At 47.0% G+C, this 22,538-nt stretch overlaps 1 protein-coding gene across 2 annotated transcripts in view; it reads left to right on the forward strand.

Annotated features, from left to right (window-relative positions):
* The window catches only part of SPDL1 (spindle apparatus coiled-coil protein 1), a 230,817-nt gene that overhangs the window by 15,009 nt on the left and 193,270 nt on the right, over positions 1-22,538 (forward strand). The gene's annotated exons all lie outside the window — the stretch shown is intronic.

Here is a 22,538-nt window from a genome sequence, read left to right on the forward strand (position 1 = left end):
CTACGTGCATATTCTAATATCGGAACGGTATCGGAAGTTTCTCAGATTGGCCATAAGGCTGAGAGGGGGCAGGATACACCAAGGTCACCAAGGTTTTCACCAAGGTCATAGCAGAGGCCTTGGCGTCCTTGCGGCTCAGGTATTTCAGTCATTGCTTACCTGGACAACCTGCTCCTGTTTGCCCCTTCTCAGGAACTGCTGGTGGCAAAGCAGATCTTGGAAAGCCCGGGATGTCTCCTAGATCTGGAAAAATCCAGCCTGGTGCACGTGCTAAAGGTCACTTTTCTGGGCTACGAATTCGATTCCACACTTCTAAAGGTCTTTCTTCCTTTAGAAAAGAGTTAGAAGATAGTTATGAGCCTTTAACAAAGCAATCAATCTATACCAGTAAGACAAACCCTGTCAGCACTGGGGTCGCTGACGGCCGCAATTCCAGTGGTACAGTGGGCGGGACTACACTTCTGCCCTCTACAACTGTTCATCCTGGAGGTATGGGACCGCCCCCAAGGCTCTCTGGAGTCCATAGTGCATGTACCAAAACGTGTAAAGAGATCCCTGTGGTCGTGGTCGAAAGGTCTCGAACATGTCTCAGGGCCTCTCTTGGGTCCCGATAGTATCCAGAGTCGTCACTATGGATGCAAGTAGCACGGGGTGGGGCGCACACCTGGACTCCCAAACTGGTGCAGGGATCCTGGAAGAGCGAAGAATTAAATCAATCTTTAAATCGGAGAGAACAGAGCAGTAGAGCTGGCTCTCGGAGCCTTCCGGACAGAACTACAAGTACACAAGGTGCAAGTCCGCTCAGACAATTCCGCAGTAGTTGCTTATGTCAACCCGACAAGGGGGAACGAGGAGCAAGTCTCTGTGGGCTCTGACAGAGAGAATTCTTTAGTGGGCCGAAGCCCAAGTGCTCTCCCTAAAATGAAGTAAAATAAATGTCAGCGCCTCAAAATAAAATAGCAGCTTGCAAACAGTGTGAATATACAAACAACAACATAACACGTAAAATGAGGTTGTAGCGCTCAAATAATGATTTAAAGTTTTGAAAGATTTAAAGATTGTGAAAAATGACATTTGTGACATTTAAAGATGTGAAAAAAGGGTGTGTATGACAATTCAGTCTGTAACAACATATAAAGTCCTTTAAATCCACAGATGTGTGCTGATATTCAGTGCCAATATAATTAAAACAGACACTCCTCCACCAGGGATCCTTTACCAAGATAATAATGTGCACTCACCACACCGATATGCTGCCTGGTTAGGACAGCAAATGCGTTTTTAATGTAGTATCAGATCTTGAGTAAAGCCAGATTTAAGGGGTCCACACCAGAGGATATCTCCTTCTTCAATACTTCAACAGGACAGGTGCACAAATCAGCAGACATAGAAGAGAGAAAATATTCTCATGGTATAGTATTTATTTAAAATAAAGCATAACAGGCAACTCTAAAAGCTGAATAAAACACCCAATATTGATCCATACAATGCAGACACCAGTGAAAGCACTTGCATAACGAGCCACCAAACTCAGAAGTACTGGTGGCTATGGACCTCTGGCATGTAGCACTGCTGTACGGCCGTTTTACGTTAATACGCTTTAAATAAATACTACACCATGAGAAGATTTTCTCTCTCCTATGTCTGCTGATTTGTGCACCTGTCCTGTTGAAATATTGAAGAAGGAGATATCCTCTGGTGTGAACCCCCTGTTATCTGGCTTTACGCAAGATCTGATACTACATCATTTGCTGTCCTAACCAGGCAGCATATCTGTCTGGTGTGTGCGCATTCTTATCTTGGTGAAGGATCACTGGTGGAGGAGTGTCTGTTTTAATTATATTGGCACTGACTATCGGCACACATCTGTGGATTTATTTAAAGGACTTTATATGTTGTTACAGACTGAATTGTCATACACACCCTTTTTTCACATCAGTATTTTGGATTATTTGTCACTTTAAATTTATTTATTTGAGCACTGCAACCTCATTTTACAAGTGCTCTCCCTGTCGGTGGTTCACCTAAAAGGAGAAGTAAATCAGTTGGCCGACTTTCTTAGCAGGAAATCCTTAAGGGAAGGCGACTGGATCCTCAACCAAGAGGTCTTCAGGTGGATCACTCAGAGATGGGGAGTGCCGTGCGTGGATCTGTTTACCTCTCGGCAAAATCCTAAATGATGGCTGATCTTCTCCCTGATCAGGTGCAACAGGGTTCTTGGAGTGGACGCCCTCGCTCAAAGTTGGCATTTCCCTAAATGCTATGCCTTTCCCCCGCTGGTGCTAATATTGGCAGTCTTGAAAAAGTTTCAGGAAGAGGACACTACCTTGATTCTCAAAGCACCACATTGGCCCAGGAGACAGTTGTTTTCGGTCCTGAAAGATCTGGCAGTGAAACCCCCCTGGATTCTACCAGTTCGAGAGGACCTTCTCTGTCGGGGCCCAGTTTTCTGTCCTCAGGTGGAGCATTGGAATCTCACAGCCTGGCTTCTGAGGAAGAGTTGTTGAAAAGCAAGGAGTTTTCAGATCAGCTGGTGGCGACTCTGCTTAGTAGCAGGAAAAAGGAAACGCGGGCCATTTACCTTAAGACCTGGAAGCGTTTTAAAAGCTGGTGCGCAGGAAGCTCCTTGGATGTAGGTAGCCCAGTGACCGTACTGGAATTTCTACAGAGTGGGGTAGATAAGATAAAGGGTTAGCAGTTAGCACCCTAAAGAGCCAAGTTTCAGCAATAAGTGTCTTTCTAGAAGGATCTTTATCTGAAAACCCTTGGGTGATACGTTTCTTTAAGGCCTTAAACCGGCAGAAACCAGTGTGTAATCTCCTTTTTCCTATGTGGGATCTATCTGCGGTTCTACAGGCTCTCTTGGGAGAGCGGTTTGAACCAACTACTACTTGTGCGGTGATGTTTTTAACCCTCAACTGTTTTTTTTTTTTGGTTGCAATCACTACCACTAGAAGCTCTTTCGATTAGAGCTCTGTTACTACAGGTTTTTTCGGATCGCATTATTTTCAAAACAGATCTGTCTTTTTTACCTTAAGTGGTCTTGAAGTTTCATAGAGATCAAGAAATCATTTTACCTACTTTCTGTTCAAATCCTGTGAATGAACAGGAGAGTAATTTTCATAAGTTAGATGTTAGAAGATGTGTCCTTCAATACTTGGCTTGTACAAAAGAATTTAGGAAGTCGGATTCCCTTTTTGTTCTATTTGCTGGTGCTAGTAGAGGTGCTAAAGCCTCTAAACGCTCTTTAGCCAGATGGCTGAGGTTAGCCATTTACCAGGCCTATGCTTCTAGCGGGAAGGAGGTCCCGGTAGGTATCGGCACATTCCACCAGAGCTATAGCAGCTTCCAAGACGGAAAGAGCTGGTGCTACCCCAGAGCAGATCCGTCGGACAGCAACTTGGTCCAGTTATGCAACTTTTACCAAGCACTACAGGCTTGACCTATTGTCCGCTAAATTAAGATTTTGGGCGCAAAGTCCTTCAAGCAGTGGTCCCACACTAAGGGTAAGTACTCGCTTATCCTCTCAAAGGTGGCTGTCCTGAAAGACTATGGGAGAAAAACCAAGTTACTCTTACCGGTAACGTCTTTTCCAGTAGTCTTTCAGGACCGCACCGTTACCCACCCGAAGAAGGTCTGGACATAAGACTGTCAGAAGAAAGAGGTTAGTATGATATGTCTTTGTGTCTCCCCAGCTGGCCGAAGGTACTCTCAAAGGTGGCTGTCCTGAAAGACTACTGAAAAAGACGTTACCGGTAAGGGTAACTCTATTTTTCGTTTTGTTTTACTTCGGTAACTAAAATGGAATTGATTTTCGGCATAGTTTTCGTCAGTGGACAAAAAGGTGGTGTACTTTTTAGTTTCGTTTTCATCACTGTAAAAATGCCGCTGACGAAAGCTTTGACAAAAAAAGATTTTTTTGTTGACGAAATTAACCCTGATAATGAGCAGACAAGTATATTACATTTTGAGTTCTTCAAGGATGTTAAAGTGGTTGTAAATCCTTACATATACCTAGTGAAGTGACTGGCATCAAGTGATAAAAAGAGATAAAACATCCTCTTGCATAAGTTGTACCTATTTATCTGCAGCCATTCCTTCTCTAAATCCATTTATAGTGCAGAATTGACACTGTTTTTAGGAGCTTCCAGAGGCAGGGTTTGAGGATCTGATGTCACACACTGCACAAGTGTAAACTGAAAACTTAGTGGAGAAAAGAGACACAACAGCTTCTATAAAATCTCACATGGAAACACACATGGAAACATGCACAGCTGAGCCTGTCAATAATAGGCTGTTTGCTGGAATCCCCTTCCCTATCACCTTTAGGGAAGGTCCCTTTAACATAAGGGTGGTCCCAGTGGCGATTCACCGTGAGATCACCCTTATGGGCAGCGGGGGAAGTGTCGTCCCACCCCCTCCCGCCGCTTTCTGGCCATTTTCCCCGCTTACTGGACCCTCCAGTAGCGGGGAAAACGATACGGTCCGCTCTCCTCTCGGGTATGAAGTCGAGTGAGGACAAGATGGCCCTCACTCGACTCTAGAGCCTTGGAGGACCAGAGCGACATCATACGTTGCTTCCTAGCAACAAATTTAACCACCTCCCACCCGGCCACTGTACATATACGGCCGGGTGGGAGTCTCGTCTTTCTGATCGGACGTTCCCGAACGTCCTGCAGGAGGAGAGAGTCTCGATGTGCCTGTGTCCCTCGGACACATAGCAACAAGTTTTGGCAGGAGGGCCCTGTGATTGGCCCTCCTGATCACATGATGGCTGTGTCCAATCACAGCTGTCATGTAATGTAAATACAGCCGTTGTAACGTCTTTGATCTCCTCCTCACATAGATCCTGTCAGTGAGGGGAAGAAGACGATCTGTGATGCAGCCAGGGGATCAGTGAGTTTTTCTAATAACCCACTGATCACAGGGGGGGTCTGTGCTGGTAATCAGAACATTGATTACCAGTGCAGCCCTGGGGGAGGGGGGGGTGCCACTAGAGCCACCAGGGATGCCCACCCATGACCACCAGGGATGCCCCCCAGGCATGGCAATCAGGGCTCAGAGAGCCTGTCAGTGGTGCCCTCCCTATCAGTGCTGCCCACCAGTGCCCATTATTGCCATCTATCAGTGCCGCCCACCAGTGCCCATTATTGCCTATCAGTGCCCACCAATGCTGCATATCAGTGCTACCTATCAGTGCTACCTATCAGTGTCCATCAGTGCTGCATATCAGTGCCTGTCAGTGTGGCCTCATCAGTGCTCATCAGTGCAGGAAAAAACTTATCTATTTACAAAATTTTATAATCTAAACAAAAAAACTTTTTTTTTTTTTTTTTCAAACTTTTCGGCCTTTTTTTATTTGTGCACCAAACAAGAAAAAAACCTTGCGGTGATCAAATACCACCAAAAGAAAGCTCTATTTGTGGGGAAAAAATTCCATAAATTTGGTTTAGGTACAGTGTTGCATGACCGTGCGATTGTCATTCAAAATGCAACAGCGTTAAAGCTGAAAATTGGTCTGGGAATTAAGGCGGTTTAGTGCCTTCAGAACTTGCATCTACACTGAAAAATAAAAAAAATATATTTTTTCCATGATGGAAAAAAAAAGTTGGCTCTTTAACAATACTGTTAATCATGGAAAAAATATATATTTTTTTCTTTTTCAGTGTAGATGTAAGTTCTGATGTCTTTTTGACCCCAGATATCACAGTAAAGAGGTCCTGTCATGCTTATTTCTATTACAAGGGATGTTTACATTCCTTGTAATAGGAATAAAAATGATCAAAACATATATTTAAAAAAAAAAAAAAAGATAAAATAAATAGGAAAAAAAATAATTAAAGCGCCCCGTCCCCGTTAGCTTGCACGCAGAAGAGAACGCGTACACAAGTCGCGCCCACATATGTAAACGCTGTTCAAACCACACATGTGAGGTATGGCCGCGATCGTTAGAGCGAGAGCAATGATTTGAGCCCTAGACCTCCTCTGTAACTCTAAACTGGTAAACTGTAGAAATTTTTAAATTGTCGCCTTTGGAGATTTTTAAGTACCAATGTTTGTCGCCATTCCACGAGCGTGCGCAATTTTGAAGCATGACATGTTGGGTATCTGTTTCCTCGGGATAGCATTATCTTTTACAATATAGAAAAAAATTGGGCTAACTTTACTGTGTTCTTATTTCTTAATTCAAAAAAGTGCATTTTTTAAAAAACAATTGTGTTTGTAAGACCACTGCGCAAATACGGTGTGATAAAAATTATTGCAACAATCTCCAAAAAAAAAATAAAAAATCTAAATTTTTTACCATTTTATGCCAATTTGTTTTCTGCAACATATTTTTGGTAACAAAAAATCGCAATAAGCGTATTTTGATTGGTTTTCGCAAACGTTATCGCGTCTACTAACTATGGGAAAGATTTATGTGGTTTTTTTTTTTTTTTTTTAACCACTTAAGCCCCGGAGGATTTTCCTGCTAAAAGACCAGGGGGTATTTTGCGATTCGGCACTGCGTGACTTTAACGGACAATTGCGCGGTTGTGCGACGCTGTACCTAAACGAATTTGACGTCCTTTTTTTCCCACAAACAGAGCTTTCTTTTGGTGGTATTTGATCACCTGTGCGATTTTTTGATCACGCGCTATAAACAAAAAAAGAGCGACAATTTTGCAAAAATAGCAATATTTTTCTATATGAAATTCCCCAAAAAAAAATGTAAAAATCAAAATTTTTTAACATTTTTGGCCAATTTGTTTTATCCTACCTATGTTTGGTAAAAAAAAATCGCAAAAAGCGTATTTTGATTGGTTTGCGCAAAAGTTATCGCGTTTACTAACAAAGGGAAAGATTTTTGTCATTTTTGTTGTTTTTTTTTAACGCGTAATGGCGGCGATCTGCGATTTTTTTTTTTTTTTTTTTGCGGTACTGCGACATTGCGGCGGACAGATCGGACCCTTGACTGACATTTTTGACACTTTTGGGGTTACCAGTGACATTTCTACAGTAATCAGTGCTATACATATGCACGGTTACTGTAAAAATACACTGGCAGTGAAGGGGTTAACTTTATTTGGGAGGGAGGGGCTGTGTGTGTCCCTAGGGGTGTGATTCTTACTGTGATTGGCTGTGGCTCTAGCTGTAAGGACACTGATCAACGGATCTACATACTAGATCCGTGTAATCAGTGTCTTTACAGCGAGGAGAATGACAGGCAGCTTGTTTACACAAGCTGCCTGACATTCTCCCTCTTCCCCCGATGATCGCCGAGTGGCCGGCGGACATCGGGTCCGCTGGTCACACGCGCGGGGGGGTGCGTGACCGCGCGGGAGCGGGAGCGCGCCTCCGCGGGCGCGCGCTCGCTCCCCAGACCCTCCCAGGCTAGTGACGTTAATTAACGTCACTCTGCCTGGCAGGGGCTGACCGCCGCAGTAAATCTACTTGCGGCGGTCGGCAAGCAGTTAAGTAATGGCGATCTGCGATATTTTTTTTTTTTTTTTGCGGGACTGCGACATTGCGGTGGACAGATCGGACCCCTTACTGACATTTTTTACACTTTTGGGGGGACCAGTGAACATTACTACTGTGCTAAAAATATGCACTGTTACTGTAATAATGACACTGGCAGGGAAGGGGTTAACATTGTGGGTGATCAAGGGGTTAAATGTGAGCCTAGGGGAGTGATTTTATCTGTGGGGGGGGGGGGGGGGGCGTGACTTCTGAAATTATCATGTATAGAAGGATCACAGGGGCTCTATGATCATTCCAGGCAGAAGAATGGTCATCTGTGTTTACAACAGCTGACCGTCCTTCTCTCTCAGCGGGGAACGGTCGCGGGTGTCAGACGGTAATCAGAGCCGCCTGCCCCGTGCATTGGCTTCCCCACTGACGATCGGGAACGGGAGGGCGCCGCCGGCAGTGTGCGCTCGCCCCCTAGCTGCCTGCGTCCGACCGACGTATACCTACGGCGGTTTGAGCAGGAGCCGCTGCCTGCCACAGTATAAGTGCGGCGGGCGGTCGTAAAGTGGTTAAGATGCGTTTTGCATTGGTTTTTGACACATTTGCATTGTGTTAAATAATGCATTCCAGATGCCTCCCTTGTATTGGCTTTCTATTGTATGGGCTTTTGTACTTTTATCTTGACTAGTAATGCTTTCTAAATGCTTGTCAAATGTGCTGTAAAAACAGTAAGGGCATTTGTGGTGCGTTTACACTGGCATGAATGATTTGGGGAGCAGCAGAATGATACATGTCAGACAACTTTTGGCAAAAAGTGACACAAACCTAATTTGCCTGCTGCAATGCACATAACTGACACGGAGCATTAACAGGCGTTGAGGAGGCTTCAAAAATGCAGACAAAATGCTGGCTTTTGATGCTGGTTAAACGTAGCCCAAGATGCCAACAAAGGATGGGAAATGAGGTCAAAACTGTATTCTCCTATTTTTTTTTTTTTCTTTAAGAAATGGCAGTTGATATGCACGTTTCTTAATGCTTACCCTAATGTCAAACTTAATGTCACCTAATTAGGTTTTAGATCTACTTAGGCCCCTTTCACACATGCTTATCCGTTTGTCCATTTTTCAGCCATCTGTTGACGGATGAAAAACAGACATCAATGCATCTCTATGGAGAAACGGATGTAAATGGATGATTATATCCGCATCTGTCAACAACCATTTTAGTACATGGTAGTGGATGTAAAAAAAAACGAATGACCACTGATGAAAAATGGATGAATACTTCATCCATTTTTACGTCACTGAGCTGATGAAATGAACGGTCCGCATGTGTGAAAGGGGCCTTAGGCCTAATGGCTTACCAGAAAACAGGCCCATATGGCCACTGTGCAAAGTCTTTAGTTTAAAAGATCAACAAGGCCGGATTCAGACCTCCAGCCTCTTTGTTTTGAGAGAACCTGGATTTATTTATTTTATTATTTATTTCAGGTACTTATATAGCGCTGTCAATTTACGCAGCGCTTTACATATACATTGCACATTCACATCAGTTTTTGTCAGGATTTGTAATGGAGTCTAGAAAGATTCTTGCATTTATGAATATGATAAAATGTTACTCTATATTCCTGTGGAGTATTTTTGATGCGTGTGCGCCTTATATTCTTCAATTCTATATGATTTGATTTTGAATGCTTTGCAGTTTTGCATAGATGGGTACAACTCCTATTCTGCTGATAAAAATATATTATGTGGTAGATTTTCTGATGAATATAATTTTTGAATGTCTGATGTCGAGCCTTGATGGGAATGTTTGTGGTATTAAGCTTAAAACCGAAAATGGGGTGTGTATGTGTGTGTATGTGTATATATATATATATATATATATATATATATATATATATATAATATAAAATACATATTGCAGTTTACTAATCTATTAGATGTGGTGGCTGCGTTTTTGTTTTCTTTATGCTTTTTCCCCTCGGTTTTCTCCTGCTGATGTGGGCAGTAACACGCCACCTGTATTAGTCTCTACGCCAGGTGAAGGAGCACAGGGGCAAATTTGGACAGCAACTCTGTCAGTCTGAGGGTAGGGAAGTGTTAAGCCTCGTATACAATCAGGTTATCGAACGATCTGTTGTCCGTTTTTTGTTGCATGCTAGTCTCATGTGGAAAGTGAAGAGGTTACTTTCATACGAAAATTCTCGTACGACAGAATTCAACTTCAGAAGTGATGTCATGTGTTGAATTGTTTTGTATGTGTTCTTTCGTTTCTGAGCATGCCTAGTCTTGCTCTTACGATCTTTTTTCAGACCAAAACTGTACTAATTAAACGACAATCTGACATTGTGTTCACGTACGATAAAAATTTTATAGCCTGCACATCAAGTTTTTGTCGTCCGAAAATTCGTAATCGGCTGTCGAAAGCACTGTACTAACAATCCGAAAATCGGCAGATCGTTAGTCGGATGAAATTTTTCCTTCCAATTTTCGTATCGTGTGTACGGGCCTTTAGATATGCTTGCAGATTTAGATAAACTAATAAATTTAAGCCAAACTCCAGCTTAAACTTTAAAATGGAGGTATAGCAATCGTTTTTTTTTTCCTTTTGGGATAAAGGTTTTACATCCAATAAAAGCTGATCCTTTTTAGCACCCTTATTAGTAGTAAATGGTTTCTCATCCCTTTACCACTTCCCAGGTTTAAGTGGTTATACCGGGATGATGCTTGCACCTACAGCCATCATTCCGTGACCATTATTTTCAGCCGGCAGAAGAGATCTGAATGGCTAATTATCCACTCGATCACTTCTGCTGGTGGCGGAAAGGGATCCCACCCCCCTCCCGCTGCCGCTTCAGCCTCTTCCGGGCTGAATGTTTGGTTTTTTTTGTTTTTTTTTCCAAAAAAATTGCGTTTATAAAACCGCTGCACAAATACCATGTGGCATAAAAAGTTGCAACGCGCACCTTTTTATTCTTTGGGGTCTGAAAGCATTCTGAATTCTTTACCTGCTGAAAGCCAACAGGAGGTATAATTCCTGCCTCAAAGCAAAGCATCTCTGCTCCTGCATGTGTACCCCAGACCCTGGGTAGCGTAAAAGTGTAGCTACCCACCCACCCATCCAACCGCTAGTGTATTCAGCCCTACCAACAAGTATCACTCCCTTGAATGGCATATAGTTATTAGGCTACATCCTATCACCGTTTTGGAACCTTTCCTGAAGATGGAATCCTTCTCGGGATGATCTGCGCTGCACAGATCTAAGCCATTTTTTAACCTCCATGGCGGTATGATTGTTTCCGATTTTAGGTGCTGAAAGCGGTACCATTATTTTGCATGTAATCCTTAAAGACGAGCAGCCAAAACCAACTTTTACATATGATTTTTTTTTTTTTTTACTGTGTGTTCTATAACATCTCGGGTATGATAAAGTTTGAAACACAAAATCATAAAAAAGTTAGAGTGTGTGTGTGTGTGTGTGTGTGTGTATATATATATATAATATTACAGTAAAGCTGCAGGCAAGGGCACTGGGGAGGGGGGGGGGCAAACTAATGTCAATGTATTTTAAAAGATTACAATATATCAGTGTGTTTTACTTTTCAAATTTGCCGCTGGTTCCATCCCCCTGCGACGTGACGCTCGCAGGAGTTGGAAGCCGGGGCTCAGAGCATCAGACGGAAGATCCGGCTGCCGTATGCTGCAGGAACACATCGCAGGATCACGGGGACAAGGTAAGTAACCTCTTTCAGGATCCAGCAATGCTCCCTGGCGGTACCCCGAGTGTGGCTCTGGGTTACCGCTAATGGCACTAAAATTTCACCCCGAGCCACACTCGGGAATACCGCCAGGGAGGTTAATCATACTCTATAAGGTCGATTTACTAAAACTGGACAGTGCGAACATTTGGTTCAGCTGTGCATGGGAGCCCAAAAAAAACTGGAAGCTGATTGGTTTCTATGCAGAGCTGCACCAGATTTTGCACTCTCCAGTTTTAATCAACCCCTATATGTAATAAACCTAGACTTTTATAAACCCATTAGATAGTCTGGGACAGTTTATTGTAGTCCTGGCCCTCTGAGACAATGTAGAGGACACAGATATTCTAAGGCCTCTTTTCACATAAGGGGTCTGATTATGTTCACCTGTCAGTTTTTCAGGCAGATCTGATTGGACCCTCCATTCCCTGCTATGGACCGCAGGGGTAAATGGTGTCCGTTTACACCTGCCTAACCTGCCCAATCTGATCTGGTCCACTAAAAAAAAAATGTAAGAAGAATGGCTAAATGATCAAATATTCTTTTCTGTTTCGTTCATTAACGGACACAGCACTTAATCTTCATGACCGTAGGAATATACTGCCCTCTACAGGAGTAGGACACTAGGTAGAGAAAAAAGCTTGAGCATGCCTATGGGGCAGTCCCTGGGGGTATACTCCCACTTCCCGCTATAGGTCTTAAGTTTTTTTCTGCCTAGCCAAGAGTAAGGACTTAGTTCCTTCCTGGGATCTCTGGTCCTGGCAATTTTTCCTCTTTATTATTTTGTTCCTGTGAGAATCTACAATCAAGTGCCGAAATGGGAGACTCGCTGGATAATCTAGATCCTTTGGGTCCCCCCAGTCCGCCCAGCGAGCACGTGCTGTCCGCAGCTCCACGCTAGGTCGACGGCGACATGGCCCCACTGGACAGGGCTGGCCTGCAATGTTTAACGTCTCATGAGGACGCATACAAACAAGCTTTGGCCAGAGTCGCAGCGTTTCCTCCTGGCCGACAGCACCCACATTACGATGGAGCAGTGTCCTGTCCGGAGCGGTGCCCGCCTTGTTCCTGGTGTGGTAAGTAGCTGTCTCCCTTCTACCCCTGGCAGGTTTTGGGGTGGATGTCGGACCCCTGGGCTCCCATCCTCCCAGTTTGCTTCCCCCCACCATCTTGGTGGTCTATTGTGGCCTGTGCCCACCATCTTGCCACCCCCCCACCGGGGCGGACATACCTTTTTAGGTTACATGGGGTACTGCACTGGCAATGGGCAGGGGTGAGAGAGCGCATCGCCGGCGACCAAACGATCGTTCCTCGGGAGGGGGATGAGCCTGGTGGGGGAACCTTCCAGGGCCCCCCTTCCTGTCGGGGTCATTTTTTTTGTGCTCTGGGGGCCCCCAGGAGCCACTCGGGGCTGCCATTTTCGGGTAGCCTTAAGTGCGGTCATGTTTGTGTAGCCTCAGCGGCCATTTTCCTATGGTTTCCCACTGCAGATAGTGGCAGCCATGTTTTTGGAGTCAAATGGGCGGTGATTCAGCAGTCGGCCTCTAGTGCTGATACAGAGATATTACTCTTCTTGATCGCCGCATAGTGTGCAGATAGTCGGGCTGTGAGTACCTGACCAGTGGTAGTGAGTGCCTTTTGTGGGGCCTTTTCTCCCTCTTCCTGTTATTGCAGCGGTAGTGCTCTGTGCTGGGCCTTGTAGTGACACAACACGGTGGGGTGTCACTTTTGCAGTGTTTTACACTTCTTCTTTTTGTGGGCTCCCCTTTTCATTCATGGAGTCCATGTGTCAGAGAAGAAGAAGTAAGCCCAGACACATAGTTATGTGCAGACGGAGAATGTTTGTTAGCCAACAAAGAAAGCCTATTCGCCAAACCTATGGACAGAGAATTCCTGTTCGCCATCCAAGCCCACCACTAAGTGGTGCCAAATGGCCTATATAAACACCTCTGCTGCACTAGGACCTCGCCTTATGGTCTACAGCGTTCTGCTTCCTGTTTCCTGCTCCTGGTGTTTAAACTCTGTTGCCGTCCTCATCCGTCTGACCAGGCTTGCACTCTGTCTGAACCAACCCCTGGCGTGCTCTTCGACAACATCTCCGCCTTATCCCGCTGTCTGCCTGTTTGTTGAAGAATCCCCGGTCTTCTCAAACCAGGCTGATAGGTGGTCAGAGGCCTTGACCAGCCATATGTTCACTGTGGCTGGGGTCGGCACTTAGGCCGGTATATACTATTACGTTAGTGTCACAGGCTATGACTGAATGGGCTAAAATGCTACGCCAGGACCTGGAGAAGAAACGGCTCCTCCCTTCGGTTGTGGATCTGGCGGATCAGTTGGTCCAAGGGCTACAGTTTGCCCGACGCCTCTTTGGATGCCGCTCCCCTGATTTCTAGACTGTCTGTCTGTCTCAGCAGTGGTCTTGCGGTGCATTATCTGGCTGAAATGCTTGATGTGCGGACCAGGCTTCTAGAAAGGTCTTGTCCGATCTTCCATTCGTGGGGGATCACCTGTTTGCAGCTTTCTTGGATGACATCATCAAAGGCCTCACAGGGGAAAAAAGTACTCTTCTTCCTCAGGCTTCCAAGGGTAAGGAGTCCCGTCGCAGACTGGGACCGTTCTTTTTGGCTCACAAGCAGCCTTTTCGTCCCTCAGGATTTCAGGACAAGGAATCAACGCCCTTTCGGGCCTCCGCTGGGGGTTCCGAGAAGTCTTGGTCAGGCAAACCACAAACGGGTTCTGCCAGTCCTGCGGACAATCATTCCCATGCATGAAGGGGCGCCCTCACCCGTATATGGGGTTGGGGGGGGGAGTCTTTGCTCCTTTCCGGATCTGTAGAGAAGTATAACCCTAAGTGCTTTGTTTGTCAATGAACAACAGTGAAATGGATTTTACGGTAAGTCAAAAATCCCATTTTTGCATGCTTTCAACAAGCTTCATTCCGTAGAAAACAGAAATGTTACCGCTCCAGGTGTGCGTCCTCCAACTCACGCTTCCCTGTGTTGGTGCAGGTGCTGGCTCTGCAATTCAAGTGAAGAAATGAGTTCTTGGACAGCCGCACTCCAATTGCAAAAGCTTTGATGTAATAAAATCCATACAGCATCAGGGGACACAAAAGACAGCAGCAGCTGACACGTTTCACACCCAACACTAGTACTTCATCATGAAGCACCAATGTTAGGTGTGAAACGTGTCAGCTGCTGCAGTCTTTTGTGTCCTCTGATTCTGTATGAATTTTAATACATCAATAAAGGTGTTGCAATTGGAGTGCGGCCATCCAAATACTCTTCAAACTTCATTCCATGCAGAGATTTACTTTTACTTCCTGAATGGTAAAAAGGATAGAAAATGAGTAAAAGCTTTTCATCTGGGTTGTGACCTTAAAATGTGTGGTTTATGTTAATTTGGGAAGGTTTAGCACTTAGTTTTCCAAACAAGAACTGACAGGTGCTAACCCAGCCCTTCTCTATACAGCGAGGTTGATTTACTAAAGGCATATATACTGTGCACTGCAAGAGCTTAGTAAATTAGGTAAAGCTTCACTTTTCAAAGCATATCCAATTGCATGCAAGGGTAAAAAAAAAAAAAAAAAAAACGCATTTTTGCTTGCACATGATTGAATAATATAAATCAGGAGAGCTTCCTCTCCTTTACTAAGATCTAGAGCAGTGTCTCCAAAATTCTAAACAAAGGGCCGGTTTGCTGTCCTTCAGGCTTTAGGGGGCAAGACTGTGGCCAGTGGGGACAGCAAATGTCATGGCGTCAGTGGGAGTAAACAATGCCCCATCTTTGCTGTCTGTGGAAGCAATAATGTCCCATCATTGGGAGGAACAATGGCCCATTGTTGGTGTCTGTGGCACAAATTATGCCCCACTGTTGGTGTCAGTGGAGAGCGTAGTGCCTTTTATCAGAGGGAAGAAAAGTGCCCCAAGGGCCAGATAAGTGAAGGGCCACATCTGGCCCCCAGGCTGCAGTTTGGAGACCACTGATCTAAAGCAACTGCACTTACAATGTACAGTATTCTTGCCTTTAGTAAATAAACCCCATATAAGGTTTAATCTGAAGACTCACATAAGCAAATAATTTACAAGAAGTACAACACCTTTTTATTTTTTATTTGGCCAATATTTAATTTAATGTGAAGTATTTGTCATAATAAAGAAATATGTATGTCAATTTTACCAGCAGCGTTTGCTTTACATGTACATGTAATCTGAATCAGATTTTCATGAGAGCAGATTGGGTTGTTTTAATTATACAGTGTGTGTGTGTGTGTGTGTGTGTGTGTGTGTGTGTGTGTATATATATATATATATATATATATATATATATATATATATATATATATATATATATTATTATTTTTTTTTTTTTTTTGTTATTTTAGATTGCTAACCTGCATTTTGCTACTGAATAGACCATATTGCAGCAGATGGCAGGTTAGCACTTAAAGTGGATTTTAGTCTTTATAAAGATTACAGGGTAATCTGCTGTAATGGTCATAGCAGCAGACACACTTAGTTTAAAGTATCCAAGTAGATTTAGTGCCCTTTTTTTTAGTGTGGTATTGCATTAGTAGCTATTTACATAAAATCATCTATCCAAAAAAGAAAAAAAAATATAACATTTATTCCATTGACCTACCTTTTTAAAGGATCGGTTAACATTTTGGAACATGTTACCCCATATTTGGGGTGGAACATGTAACGTGTTCCAGCTCTTGCCGCCTCTCCCCCGAACCTCCACTTAGTGTGACAGTGAGTGGGGGATTTTCTCCCTCCCTCACAATTCAAAAACGGATACCCACACAGCTACAATATTCATTCACAGGCTCCTGTGAATTAACTTCAATTACGGTCATCCACTGTGACAGACGGCTTGTAGTTCTGAATGGACCATGGAGGAGGTGGGGGTGATGGTGAGTGCCCTTGTAGTTCATTCACAAGCCCTGCAGCTTTCACACTGACAGTCAATATGGAGCTGCAGGGCTTGCCTACAGACATTTTACCTCTGATCCATTGATTACACATGCAATGTTTTGCAGGCTCCTGCAGGAAAAAATAATAAATACACTTTTCTCTTACGTCCTCCGACAGTCGCCGCCCCTTCCCAAGTCTTCACCAATGGGTATTGACCTTTGCTCCGCAGGAGTAGCTAGGCACAAGATTTGTTAATAACAAAAGCTTTTAGCATAGACACACCCCTAGGGGCTGTCCCCTTAGTCAATACCTCCCTGCACCAGCATTCCCAACTAAGTTTGATCTTGCCTAGCTTAGGAGTAGCAGGCTTTCCTGTGCTGGGGCTTCAGTCTCAGCCTTCTACCCTTTTTTTGATTTTATTTCAAGTATTTTTCTTTTCTTTACTAGCTGTTATTTTGTCAGCTTTAGTTTAGGGATCTTCGGATGAAGATGATCATGCGGAGCTGGGTCTCGGACTGGCCGCCCTGGATCCCAGGGCTGAGGGCCAGATGGATCCCCAGCCTGCCATTGAGCGTTCAGCTATGGTTCGCCCTGGCACCATGAACGACCCATCCCTGTTCGCTGCAGGGATGCTGCCTGTGAGGTGGCTACCTCACTGGACGCCATTCTGCGGTCTCGTGCTGCAGTCCACTGCGTCCTGGCTGCGGCACTCCCTGTCATCCTGATAGCGGTTTGTCGCTTGAGACGGCTCCCCACGCCATCCGGTACGGTAAGCACCTTCTGTGTGGGGACCATCTGTGTGGGTGTCAGTCTGTGGCTGTGTGTACCCCCATGTCTGTGTACTATGCGGGCTCCCTGTCAGATCCCTGTATGGATGCCTGCCTTTGTGGGCTGCGAGGGGGGGGAGGCCCCTCCCGCTCTGCTGTGAATTCTGTGGGGCAGATTGGACAGACATGCTTGAGCGGCGGCCGCTGTTGCGGCCCGCCATTTTTTTGCAGAAATTGCTATGACGGCCCTGTCCCTATACAGCGCTGTTTTTGGCGCCAATCACCGCCATTTTGGTGGGCCACGCTCGTTCGAGCACATGTCTGCGCCATTTTCTTGTAGCCTCGATCCCTCAGCCGAGCGGGCATTTTTGCGGAGCCTTCATAGGCTATATAAGTCAGCCGGTTATTGCATCACTTCCTCTTTCTCTGGGACAGCGATCGGTGGCAGCAGCCTGTTTGTGCTCTCTCCAGGTTTTTCCTTCATTGTCCTGTCATTCCTTGCTCAGTGTTCTCTATCCCTGCGGGATCGGTGCATACAGTAGTGTACGGTGGGCTGCACTCGCCGTGGTATTAAAGGGACAGTACCATTTTTTTCCTTTCATTACTGTGGGCATGGATTCTCAGGATAGCAAGTTTCCCCCCCGCCCTGGTGGGGGACCAGGGGGCTGCTGCACCCCCCGAGGGGGCTGATCTAGCCACGGTAGTGGCATCATTGGTGTCTCAGGTGCATATGCTGATGGCTGAACGATCCGCAAAAAGGGCCAGGTTATCCATTTCCTCTGAATCAGAGGGCGATGTGGCTGCTGTGGCTGGCGTGCCCTTCTCAGGGTCTCGCTCATCTCTGGACCTTATGGGGTCTGAGGGGGAGGCGGAGGTGGAAGGGGTTGATGTTTCTCCCCCTGGCTCGCCTGAAGAGCTTGCACTCATGGATGAGCTGATCGCCTCCATTAAGGATACTTTGCACTTGGAGGATGAGCCCACTGCTCCTGCTAGGGTGTCCTCCTTTGGGACACAAAGGACCCGCAAATCAGCGCAGGTTTTTCCCTGCCCTGCTGAATTTCACCATACTGTTAATGAGCAGTGGCGCAATTTAAAGAAGCCCTTTACAGTGCCGAATAAATTTAAACTGCTTTATCCATTTGCGCCATCCACCGACGAGCGTTGGTGTGTAGCGCCTCAGGTGCATCACGCAGTAGCTGTTTTAAACAAAGCTACTGCGATTCCTTCTGAGGATACCCCGGTTTTCCGGGACCCTACGGACAGGAGGTTGGAGTCTCTTGCCCGTCATGCCTATATGGTTGCTGGTTCTATGCTAAAACCTATTTTTGCTTCGGTTATGGTGGCCCAGGCGGTTGCCGATTGGACAAAGGTGCTCAGGCGCACCCTGGTGGCTGATTCGACTCCGCCTACCACATTGGCCATGGTGGATCAAATCCATCAAGGCGTCATGTACTTGTGTGATGCGGACTTGAATTTAGCTCCTTTGGCTGCACGCCTGTCTGGCGTGGCGGTGCTCAACCGTCGCCTGATATGGCTGAAAAATTGGTCCGTGGACCAATCTTCTCGCAAGACGTTGGCGGATTTTCCCTACGTGGGATCTCGCCTTTTTGGCGAGGCTTTGGATACTCTGTTTAAGGGTGTTACTGGGGGCAAGAGTACTCTCTTACCCCAGAATCCCAAGCACATATCTTTCCGTGGCAAACGGAATTCCTCGTTTAGGCCCTCCCAGGGGTCCTTTCGTGCCTTTCGGTCACAATCCAAGGGCAAGCCCTTCAAGGGCCAGGGCTCCCAGAAGAAGCCATGGGCGGGTAAGCAAAAATCCGGCCAGTCCGGTTCGACAACCCACGCCAGTTCCGCCTGAAAGGGCGCCCTCACCCGTTTCTGGGGTGGGGGGACGTCTGCGCGGTTTCCTCCAACCTTGGCTGATTCGCATTCGGGACAGATGGGTTCAGGGAAATCGTTCGATCTGGTTACAAGATCGAATTTCTCTCTCGGCCAGCGGGCAGATTTTTTCCCTCAAATCTTCAGCTGTCTCCGGAGCGTTTGCAGGATCTGTATCTGGCGGTGCGGGACCTGCGGGCCCAAGGAGTGGTGGTTCTGGTGCCTCATCCGGACAGATTTCGGGGGTTTTACTCCAATCTGTTCACTGTGCCCAGAAAGGAAGGCAAGGTGCGTCCGATTCTGGATTTGAAAGCTCTGAACCGCTTTGTGCGGGTTCGCAAGTTCCGCATGGAATCCCTGCGCTCAGTGGTGGCTGCCCTGAGTCCGGGGGAGTTCATGGCCTCCATCGATCTGAAGGATGCGTACCTACACATCCCCATCTTTGAGGGTCATCAACGGTACCTTCGATTCGCCATTGCGGAGGAACACTACCAATTCGTGGCGTTGCCTTTCGGTCTCGCTTCGGCTCCGCGGGTTTTTACCAAGGTGCTGGCGCCGGTCCTGGCCCTGTTGCGGGCACAGGGCATTGCGGTCTTGGGGTATCTGGACGATCTCCTCATACGGTCCAAGGCCAGCCAGAGCCTGATGGCCGACCTGTCCACCACGGTGCAGACGCTGCAAGAGTTCGGTTGGACCATAAACATTCCGACGTCGACTCTGTGTCCTTCGGTTCACCTTCCCTATTTGGGGATGGTTCTGGACTCTGTTCAGGCGAAGGTTTTCCTTCCAGAGGACAAACTCCGGACGCTTCAGGACGAGGTCTGGGCTCTCAGGGACAACCAAAGCTCGTCCCTCCGGACATGCATGAGATGTCTGGGGTTGATGTTCTCGGCTTTCGAGGCGATTCCTTTTGCCCAGTTTCACACGCGGGGTCTCCAGACGGAGATTCTGGCCAAGTGGGACGGGCGTCCGCAGTCCTTGGATCTGCGGCTCTCGTTGAGTCACCGCACCAGACAGAGTCTGCTGTGGTGGCTCCAGTCCCCGACGGTGTCGGGGGGCAGGTCTTTCCGTCCGTTGTTGTGGACGGTAGTCACCACGGATGCCAGCCTGTCGGGCTGGGGTGGTGTCCTGGGCGTTCTGTCCGCCCAGGGAACTTGGTTGGAGGAGGAGTCCTCCCTTCCGATCAACATTCTGGAATTGCGAGCGATAAAGCTTTGCCTTCGGCATTGGTCGGAACGGCTTCAGAGCCGTCCAGTTCGGGTTCAGAAGGACAATGCCACCGCGGTGGCCTACATCAACCATCAAGGGGGTACCAGGAGTGCCCGAGCGGCTCAGGAAGTGGCCGACATTCTGTCTTGGGCCGAGACGCACGTCCAGGCGATAACGGCAGTTCACATTCCGGGGGTGGAGAACTGGCAGGCGGACTATCTGAGTCGCCAGACCCTGGACCAGGGAGAATGGTCCCTTCAACCGGATGTCTTCCAGATGTTGTGCGCGAAGTGGGGTTCCCCAGATGTGGACCTGTTCGCGTCTCGTCTAAACAACAAGGTGGAAAGGTTCGTGGCAAAAACGCGCGATCCTCAGGCGGACGCCTCAGACGCGTTAGTGGCGCCCTGGCATCAGTATCGTCTGATGTATGCCTTTCCATCGATTCAGCTGCTGTCCAGGCTCCTTCGCAGGTTAGCCTCGGAACCGCACACAGTGATTCTGGTGGCACCGGACTGGCCTCGCCGGTCTTGGTACGCAGACCTAGTCAATCTGGCAGTCGACGCTCCGTTGCGCCTGCCGCTTCGAGAAGACCTTCTGTCTCAAGGGCCGATATTCCATCCTGCTTTACAGTCGCTGGCTTTAACGGCCTGGCTGTTAAAAGCCAGGTCCTGAAGGACAGGGGTCTCTCCCCTGAGGTCATTCCCACTTTGATCAAGGCTAGAAAAGCCTCTTCGGGAAAGATTTACTACCGTACTTGGAAAGTATACTTTGCCTGGTGTGAGTCCAGGGGGTTTTCCCCTCGCTCATACTCTGTGTCCAGAGTGTTGGCTTTCCTCCAAACTGGAGTGGACCAGCGTTTGGCGCTGGCCAAGATTAAGGGCCAGATTTCTGCGCTGGCCGTTCTTTTTCAGCGCCCTGTGGCGTCAAACTCGTTGATCCGCACCTTTGTTCAAGGGGTGCGCCATTTGGCCCCTCCACGGAGGGAGCCTTTGCCTCCGTGGGACTTGAACCTGGTTCTGTCCGCATTGCAACATGCTCCCTTTGAAAAGATCAGGGAGATCTAGTTGCCTCTGTTATCCAAAAAGGTGGCCTTTTTGGTGGCGATCACGTCGGCTCGCAGGGTGTTGGAGCTGGCGGCTTTGTCCTGCAGCTCTCCCTACTTGGTGATCCACAAGGATAAGGTGGTCTTGCGACCTAACCCATCCTTTCTGCCGAAAGTGATCTCGGATTTTCACCTTAATGAGGAAATTATCTTGCCTTCGCTCTGCGCGAAGCCGAAGCATCCTAAGGAGGTTGCCTTACATTCCTTGGATGTTGTCCGAGCGATCAGGGTTTACCTGTCGTCCACTGAGCCTTTTCGCAAGTCGGATTCCCACTTTGTCCTTCCTGAGGGACCTCGGAAGGGCATGGCGGCGTCGGCCGCGACTATCGCCAAATGGATTCGACAAACCATTGTGCAGGCCTATGCCTTGAGGGGGAGGGTTCCTCCCTTCCCTGTAAAAGCGCACTCTACCAGGTCTTTGAGTACGTCTTGGGCTTTCCGGCATCAGGCTTCTGTGGCCCAGGTGTGTAAGGCGGCGACTTGGTCGTCCGTTCACACCTTCTCAAAGTTCTATAAGGTGGATGTTCAGGCATCGGCCGATGCCTCCTTTGGCCGTAAAGTTCTCAGTGCGGCAGTGCCTTAGGGACCCTTGTTTTTGGGTCCTTGGCTGTTGGGGTGTTTTACCCTTGGGTTGCTTGTTTTTTCCTGGGTTGTTGCTCCTGTTGAGCACGTTTTCCTGTTGCCCAGTTGGTTCTCTTACTGTGTGTAAGGTTCCTTTCTCTGATGTGGGTACTGCGTTGCTTTTTCAGCGGCTGCGTCTCCCACCCCTCAGGTCTACACTGCTTTGGGACATCCCATTGGTGAAGACTTGGGAAGGGGCGGCGACTGTCGGAGGACGTAAGAGAAAACTGAATTTTTGTAAAATCTTACCGTAAAATTCCTTTCTCTGAGTCCTCCGACAGTCGCCGCCCCCGCCCCTCTTTTGGGGTTTTTGTGTACTCTTACTGCTATGCTACCAAACTGAGTTGGGAATGCTGGTGCAGGGAGGTATTGACTAAGGGGACAGCCCCTAGGGGTGTGTCTATGCTAAAAGCTTTTGTTATTAACAAATCTTGTGCCTAGCTACTCCTGCGGAGCAAAGGTCAATACCCATTGGTGAAGACTTGGGAAGGGGCGGCGACTGTCGGAGGACTCAGAGAAAGGAATTTTACGGTAAGATTTTACAAAAATTCTGTTTTTTTTTTCTGCAAAAATATGTGCATTTATTCTTTTTTTCTAAAAAGCTGAGCTTACCCTTTAAAGTTGAAGTAATCTTCCATTGATTGTCCCTATAGGTACGCTTATATTAAGGCTTACCTATAGGTACTGTAAATATCTCCTAAAAGTAGACTATTTTTACTGCATATCCTGCCAATCACGTTATCGGCGCATGCGCTCTAAAGGAACTGCCACACGCCACATGCTGTTTCATCAGAGCCCCAAGCCGTGACTGGTGGCTCCTGCGCGCATGT

This window comes from Pelophylax lessonae (assembly GCF_965119305.1).
Source record: "Pelophylax lessonae genome assembly, chromosome: 4".
NCBI lineage: Eukaryota > Metazoa > Chordata > Amphibia > Anura > Ranidae > Pelophylax > Pelophylax lessonae.